Source organism: Salvelinus sp. IW2-2015, unplaced genomic scaffold (assembly GCF_002910315.2).
Source record: "Salvelinus sp. IW2-2015 unplaced genomic scaffold, ASM291031v2 Un_scaffold19, whole genome shotgun sequence".
Lineage (NCBI taxonomy): Eukaryota > Metazoa > Chordata > Actinopteri > Salmoniformes > Salmonidae > Salvelinus > Salvelinus sp. IW2-2015.
Window position 1 is genome coordinate 451,810 of NW_019942505.1, and position 8,850 is coordinate 460,659.

At 40.7% G+C, this 8,850-nt stretch overlaps 1 pseudogene; it reads left to right on the forward strand.

The window, feature by feature from the left end:
- Nucleotides 1-203: 203 nt before the first annotated feature.
- LOC112068034 (lysozyme g-like) lies at nt 204-3,409 on the forward strand (annotated as a pseudogene).
- Nucleotides 3,410-8,850: the final 5,441 nt, after the last annotated feature.

Genomic DNA, 8,850 nt, shown 5'->3' on the forward strand with positions numbered 1-8,850 from the left:
GAGATAGGAATCTTTGGGTCAAAGTATGGAGACATTATGAAAGTTTAAACTAATGGTGCCTCTAAGGAGACAGCCGATGCTGACGGACATGCTAGAGCTATGTGGTCTATGCAACTAACAGAACCTACATAATCAATACTTAGCCATCTCATTGACAAAAAACATTGAAAACACATTACTTTACAAAATGTTATAAAGGGTGCGTGCATCTGAGAGAATGGCAGAGTATGACAAGGATGACATAAAGAGGTACATTGACATCATCAAAGAGGTGGGGAAAGAGTATAAAATAGCCCCAGCTCTCATCTGTGGCATCACCTCAAGAGAGACCAGAGGTGGGAGAGCAATCTCTAACCCGTCCCCAACAATCACCCAGCCCAGGCTGGGGGACTCTGGAAATGGCTTTGGGCTAATGCAGGTAGGCACTCATAATTTCTTTCAGGACACTGATAGCAAAATAATTAAATATCTATGTCTGAACTCTGTTAAAGAAACAGTGGCTGGGTTTCAATCTGAGCTCGTTGACAATGCAATGTTACCACCATGTCGGCTCAATTGGAAATTACCTGTAAATGTCAATCTTGCCATAGGTTTCAGATTGAATACKGGCCAGTGTCTAGTATATTTGTATGGACTACTCAAATCTGAGCCTCGGTACTACAGTAAACTACATTTTTCTTCTCTTATATTAAAGTGATGATTTGACCGAGATTCCACTCACCTGGGGCCTCATTTATCACACATTTGTGCGCACAGATTTGATCATAAATTGTGTGAGGTTTATGTCAGAATCTATACCAACATTGTGATTTATAAATCTTGAACTTGACATGATAATATGCAATTTACAAAAATTGTGCATATTATGTACACAACTTAGTGTGTATAGACATTTAAAAGCCTGTTTTATAAATGAGGCCCCTGGTTCGCAGGTGGGAAGAATGAAAACCAGCAAGGTGGTAGACCCTTAGACCTGGATTTGAGAGTAAGGCCAGGATTCAATCTGATCCCATGTTATAGGCACTGCGGCTTTTAAAGGCAATTTCCGATTAGCCGTCATATGCAGTGTTTGCCGTGAMTGGGTTCGGTTTGCCCCTAGCAGAAGTCGGCTAGGCGAAGTGAACATATATGCTCGCATATTCCCTTAAAATACCTTCGCTTGAAAAATGAGGGAAAWTAAAAAATACAAATAAATAATTCAACAATATTACTGTTTGCCCCTCTTGAGACGCCGTAACCAGTACACTTCCTCAAAAGTCTGAATGAGTCTAAGATAAAATKAATTACAGATTTCTTGAGTTGACGTTTTTGCAGAGGTCTTAGTCGCGCAATTTTACCTCTAACTAAGATATTTGGTGCAGTATTTCTCAAGTGAAAAATGTTGCTATAAAACTAGTCATCTGTCGTTGAATGACAACAAACACTACATTAAAGAATCCCTACTGTTGACCAATCACTGACGTTGGGACGTAAACTTCGGCTTCCGAACTTGGACAAGCCTCAAGAAAAAAAATGGTGCTCTCGAACAGCCGAAAAAACATCACAATATATGCGTAAACTGTTTTGACTGTGACACACACATATGGTACGCTTTAGTAGCCTAGCACGAGTAAGCCAGAACAGCATATATCCTGTGTCTGTAGTATGAGGTAGGCTGATGTAAAAGTACACCCCCTGAACAGGATGCTAGTTTATCACATGGTCTTACCCCCAATCTATCTCCTTRATGCTGAGTGCCAATCAGAGAGGAATTCTTACAATTTTTATTATGACTCAACCGGGGATCAAACTTGCAACCTTCTAATCTCAGGGCAGAAACTCTAACCACAAGGCSACTGAGTTGGTATCTGGATTTGTGAAGGGGGATGTTCATGGAGTTTATACAGATTCATAAAGACATTGAATCCATTTGTGTTTCCATTACCTTTACGGTTTGATGCTGAATGACATGTTTGAATGGCATTACAACAKAAGTGAAGTACTGTCCATTGATTTCCATAATATATTTCCYAGGTTGATGTTAACCCAAATGGCGACAACCACAAGAGAAGGGGTGAATGGGACAGTAAGGAACATCTTGAACAAGCCACTGGGATTCTAATTCGTTTCATCAAAAGAATCAAAAACAAGTTTCCTGAATGTACCAAGGAGCAGCTTAAAGGTACAAAGTTTGATAGTTGATAGATACTTGCTGTGAGTGGGGGATATGGGGGTGGGGGGAATACAAGGCAAAGAATTCTAACGAAATCATCTGCACTGCATGCCTGGTTGTTTATCTGGCCATGATTGTTACTTTTCAGGGGGAATAGCTGCCTACACCCAGGGGGATGGAGCGATCAGTTCGCTATAGGAAGTGAATAAGAACACCACTGGAAAGGACTATTCCAATGATGTTGTTGCCAGGGCTCAAYGGTATCACACCAACTTGGTCTGAGTGTAAATAAACCAGAACATTACATTGTGTGGTTCACAGTTTTATCCAAAATATTCTCAGACGTTGAGTCTTTAAATTATTCTGATGTGTTAGCCTTGCAATTCAGCAAGAGACATACACATTTGGCAAAAACTTTTAGTCAAAGAAAATACACAGTTAAAGGGGCAATCTGCAGTTGCTATATCATGGAATGTCAGTCCTTGCAAATCAAATCAAATTGTATTGGTCACATACACATATTTAGCCGATGTTATTGCGGGTGTAGCGAAATGCTTGTGCATCCATAGCTCTGTCTAGGAATTTAGTGGTTACATTTCTCCAGCCCCATCCCTCAGCTTTTTACCTAAACAGTGCCGGCGAGAACGTTTTGTTATTGTTTCATCTAATGATTGCCCCTTTAAAGTAGGCTAACTGTAATCAATACTACAAACGCTCAATACTACAAACTCTGGTGATTGATTTATAAAACTGCATAGCTAATAGCTAAAACTTTTTCTTCTTCTTCTTCTTCTTCAGTTCATATCATGAAAGAGATAGTAGCTTTTGGACTCCCTATCATTGACCAGCATCCAGACCATGGAATGACAGAGGATCCGATAGGTTACATTGTGTAGTTCAACTCTTTTAAACTTCCTCAGGTGTTGGACCATTCAGTAACCTGCTATGATGATTAATGATACATTCACAATATGTTATACACAATGTAATATGAAGGTTTAGTTTGACGCATTTGTCTAACATTGTAATTGCAACGGTTTCTTTTCTAGTTCAGTAGTCTGGTTTTTCCAATCAACATGAAGATCAATGTAATGAGGAATGTGTAATCGTTAACATTGTGTTAAAAAAAATATATTATAATGTTATGTTTGAGTCATAAGAGGCAGGCAGGCATCAGGCAATAAAGCCTCATGTAACAACTTTTTTGATTTTTTTTGATTTATTATATTTTTAAGTGTTTGAAAAATATTTTAAAAATCCTGAGCTATTCACAATATGATGGTATTTATTCTGTTTGAAATATTGAGGAAATGAGACAGGGAAATGAAAGACAACAAAAAGCAGTGAGACAGTAGCTGTGGAGATTGATACAACTGTCAGAACAAACCCTTTGAGTCATCCATATATGCATACAAAAAGCATTGGATTTGAAAAAGTACACCATTTCCCCCTTGCAATAGAGCAAGTCATGCAATACTGCATTTAGAAACCCTAGGGAACACAAGCAAATGATTCTCTACCAAAACATTTTAAAACAGGGGTTCCACCTTGCTACAGAGYGCAGATTAAATACGAGTCCACTTCGGCATGTATTACTATTTCAGTCATAATATGCTTAAAACGTTGACTGCTAGTGTGTTTCATGAGAACAATTCATTACTTATTGTGTTTTAAAACCAATCCAAGTCTCAAATAATAGGAGCTAATTAAAGTGGTTGTTAGTATAGCACTATATCTCTAACACACCACCTACGCCTAAACGAACAAACACCTGCTCTCACCGTCAGGAAAACAGTGCCTGACAGGCGGGGGCAAAGGACACTGTCTACCAATGTACAGCTAGCTAGCTACCAGCTCCTTCTTCTGTGGGGTTTATTGGCAGCTGGCATCCAACGGTTTCGTGCATTAACGCCACCTACTACTGGAGCACCCCCGTCTTCCACCTGTCCYAGCTTAAAAATTTACCAATGGGAAGGCTTTATGGGAAGGCTTTCCACTAGATGTTGGAACATTGCTGCGGGGACTTGCTTCCATTCAGCCACAAGAGCATTAGTGAGATTGGGCTCTGATGTTGGATGATTAGGCYTGGCTTGCAGTCGGCGTTCCAATTCATCCCAAAGGTGTTCGATGGGTTTGAGGTCAGGGCTCTGTGCAGGCCAGTTAAGTTCTTCCACACTGACGTCAACAAACCATTTCTGTATGCATCTCGCACTGTGCAGGGGGCATTGTCATGCTGAAACAGGAAAGGGCCTTCTCCAAACTTTTGCCACAAAATTGGAATCACAGAATCRTCTAGAATGTCATTGTATGCTGTAGCGTTAAGGTTTCCCTTCACTGGAACTAAGGGGCCTAGCCCGAACCAGGAAAAACAGCCCCAGACCATTATTCCTCCTCCACCAAACTTTACAGTTGGCACTATGCATTCAGACAGGTAACGTTCTCTTGGCATCCGCCAAACCCAGATTCGTCTGTTGGACTGCCAGATGGTGAAGCGCGATTCATCACTCCAGAGAATGCATTTCCACTGCTCCAGAGTCCAATTGCGGCGAGCTTTACACCACTCCAGCCAACATTTGGCATTGCACTTGATCTTAGGCTTGTGTGCGGCTGCTCGGCAATGGAAACCCATTTCATTAAGCTCCTGACGAACGGTTCTTGTGCTGACGTTGCTTACAGAGGCACTTTGGTAGTGTCCGTTAATTTGAAGGGGTGTCCACATACATTTGTATATATAGTGTATAAAGAGCCCACATGCAGGGAAGCCCTGAATTGCAGGCCGCAATTGCACGCATCTCTTCTGGAAGGTCTAGACAAGTCACTACTGACTGAGAGCCAATAGTGAGCAATAGCCTAGTTTTCCAATGCTTTTGTAGTTGTGTGTGTGTGTGTGTGACAATGGCAGAGGCTGCAGCAGGAATTATCAAGGAGGATGTAGTGGCTAATTTGTTAGCATCACCCTTTTTAAGACTAACTTTCAATCAGAAGTTAAATGTTGTAATTTTATTTAGAAATTTTTATTAGGATCCCCATTAACTAACGCCATAATGCTAGCTAATCTTCCGGGGGACCAACACCAATTAACAAGACATTACAAACAACCACAATCAAGACTTCACAAACATTCAACAAGTAGACAATACAGATAATTACAATACCTGACAGGAAACACATTTAATATTCAGTTGATGCTTTCTATTTCCTGTCCAGTCATATGGTCTATCGCATTAGATCTTTTTTTTCTTTTTTTTCTTGAAGGTGGATTTACTTTTTGCCTGAGAAATACAGATTGGTAAAAAGTTCCATTCAGCTATGGCTCTATATAAAACTGTAGATTTTTTGTCAATTTGTCCCTGGCTTGAGTTGTTTTAGCTGCCCTGAATTTGCCTGTCTGGTTTGGTGGTTATGCGTGTTGCTAGTATGTACTAATTGGACTTGAAAAATACTGTGTTTTTTGAAAAATATAACATTCCTAAAGAAAATCAGAAGACTAGATAGTAATTTGTTTTTAACGTGAAGCCATGAGAGATTCTGATGCATTTGGATAATATTCATTTGGTTAGAGCAATGAAGAGATAGTSTGGCAGCCCTGTTTTGAGCCATGGAGCTTTTTTATATACACTGCTCAAAAAAATAAAGGGAACACTTAAACAACACAATGTAACTCCAAGTCAATCACACTTCTGTGAAATCAAACTGTGGCTCTGTCCATGGAACTGGGCATACATGTCTTTTGTGCTTTTACTTGTGGCCATGTACATGTTGCTGAACGGGGTGTCCTTCAGCCACATTTATGCCCATGCCTCTCATGGCTCCCAGTCCAGTTCCAGAGATGTCTGTTTGGACGACGAAAAGCCGGGAACTTTAGCAAATTTTCAACTACTTACTACTTTTTAGTTACTTTTGAACTACTTAGCATGTTAGCTAACCCTTCCTCTAACCCTAACCTTACCCTTTTAGCTAACTCTTCCCCTAACCATAACCCTTTTAGCTAACCCTTCCCTTAACCCTAACCCTAGCCTAGCTAACGTTAGCCAGCTAGCAAAAATTCATAACATATCATATGTTTTCCAATTGTAACATATTGTAAGATTCAGATTGGTGGATATAACTGAGGCTTCAGTTTCAGGGAGAAAGAAGAGGTGCGACTGTGTGAGGAGGAAGTCAGTAACTAACGGTTACATTTTTGCGACAGATTCTTGCAAAAGCTCCTGGCTGCACTTAGTGTATAGTTTTGAGTGTCCTCCAGTTTCAAGAATTTTAAGAGAAAACACAAAAATAGATAAGCTTTATTCAGTGCTGTCAAATGGTGTACAGTGGGGCAAAAAAGTATTTAGTCAGCCACCAATTGTGCAAGTTCTCCCACTTAAAAAGATGAGAGAGGCCTGTAATTTTCAACATAGGTACACTTCAACTATGACAGACAAAATGAGAAGGAAAAAAAAGCATGATGTTTCCACCCCCATGCTTCAAAGTAGGTATGGTGTTCTTTGGATGCAACTCAGCATTCTTTGTCCTCCAAACACGACGAGTTGAGTTTTTACCAAAAAAGTTCTATTTTGGTTTCATCTGACCATATGACATTCTCCCAATCTTCTTCTGGATCATCTAAATGCTCTCTAGTAGACTTCAGACGGGCCTGGACATGTACTGGCTTAAGCAGGGGAACACGTCTGGCACTGCAGGATTTGAGTCCCTGGCGGCGTAGTGTGTTACTGATGGTAGGCTTTGTTACTTTGGTCCCAGCTCTCTGCAGGTCATTCACTAGGTCCCCCCGTGTGGTTCTGGGATTTCTGCTCACCGTTCTTGTGATCATTTTGACCCCACGGGGTGAGATCTTGCGTGGAGCCCCAGATCGAGGGAGATTATCAGTGGTCTTGTATGTCTTCCATTTCCTAATAATTGCTCCCACAGTTGATTTCTTCAAACCAAGCTGCTTACCTATTGCAGATTCATTCTTCCCAGCCTGGTGCAGGTCTACAATTTTGTTTCCGGTGTCCTTTGACAGCTCTTTGGTCTTGGCCATAGTGGAGTTTGGAGTGTGACTGTTTGAGGTTGTGGACAGGTGTCTTTTATACTGATAACAAGTTCAAACAGGTGCCATTAATACAGGTAACGAGTGGAGGACAGAGGAGCCTCTTAAAGAAGAAGTTACAGGTCTGTGAGAGCCAGAAATCTTGCTTGTTTGTAGGTGACCAAATACTTATTTTCCACCATAATTTGCAAATAAATACAAATCCTACAATGTGATTTTCTGGATTTTTTTTTCTCATTTTGTCTGTCATAGTTGAAGTGTACCTATGATGAAAATTACAGGCCTCTCTCATCTTTTTAAGTGGGAGAACTTGCACAATTGGTGGCTGACTAAATACTTTTTTGCCCCACTGTAACTGTGTTTAATATTTGTAAAACATCTTTAATAAATTTGTTTYGTGATATCTCAATTGGCCCAAGGGGGTCGCTGCATCATTCGTGGGGGATGACATGTTTACTGTTGCCTTGTTACTTTACAATCTCTATTTATATAAAGTGATAGGTTTGGTTTCTGAGCTTTAACTATTATTAATCATTAGTTATAAAATAGACATGAGGGGTGCCATAATGAAGCTTGGGAGGGGCTGAGGGCAGGGGAAACAATCACATGTGGCAGTACTGATAAAGARACRAACCGTTTAAGGCCCAGATCACTTAGCTCCCTGCCTAGCAATAATGATGCAATGTTTAGCGATAAGGAGGAGACTCCACCCAAAGTGGGGTATGTATACTACCATGGGTGAAACCATGTCTTTGTCTAATGCAGCTKTATTGACCCTCTGGGTAGAATAAACCTGGTTTAAGCTTTCATAGTGTCCGGTGAGTTTTTACTCTGAGAATTAGAACCTAACAAAGGGATGCATGCATCTGAGAGAATGTCTGACGATGATAAGAATGACGTAATGAAGTACAAGGCCATTATCAAAAAGGTGGGGGAAAAGTATGACATAGACCCAGCTATCATCTGTGGCATCATCTCAAGAGTCCAGAGGTGGGAGAGCAATACTGGACAAGAATGGCTGGGGGGAACCATGGAAAGTCCTTTGGGCTTATGCAGATAGGCACTCAGACTATAATTAATTGATTGAAGTCGCTGATTGCCCAAACAATTCCAGTCACTTGGGTCGTATTCATAAGGGCAGGCAACACAAAGCATTTCGGAAAACCAAAAAAAGGCAGCTTTCTTATTGGACAAATCCAGGTAGTCCCTCTGTTTTCTTCCGCTTGTTGCCTAATGAATACATCCCTGGTGTCCAAGGTATGAATCAGGCCCTCGAAGCCCAGATTTGAGAGCTATGAATGGAATTTATAGCTTAATAAAGTTGTTAATCTTATTTCTGTTTCCATTACCTTAGTTTGATGCTGAGTGCCATGTTTGAATGAGATTACAGTGGAGGCTGGTGGGAGGAACTATAGGAGGACTGGYTCATATTAATGGCTGGAATGGAGTTAATGGAACAGTGTCAAACATATGGAAACCACATTTGKCTCTGTTCCATTAATTCCATTCTAGCCATTACAATGAGCCCGTCCTCCTATAGGTCCTCCCACCAGCCTCCACTGTAATCTCATTCAAACATGGCACTCAGCATCAAACTAAGGTAATGGACCACCATCCTCTTCTGATTACAATATAAGTGAAATGCTGTTCATTGATTTCCATCCTA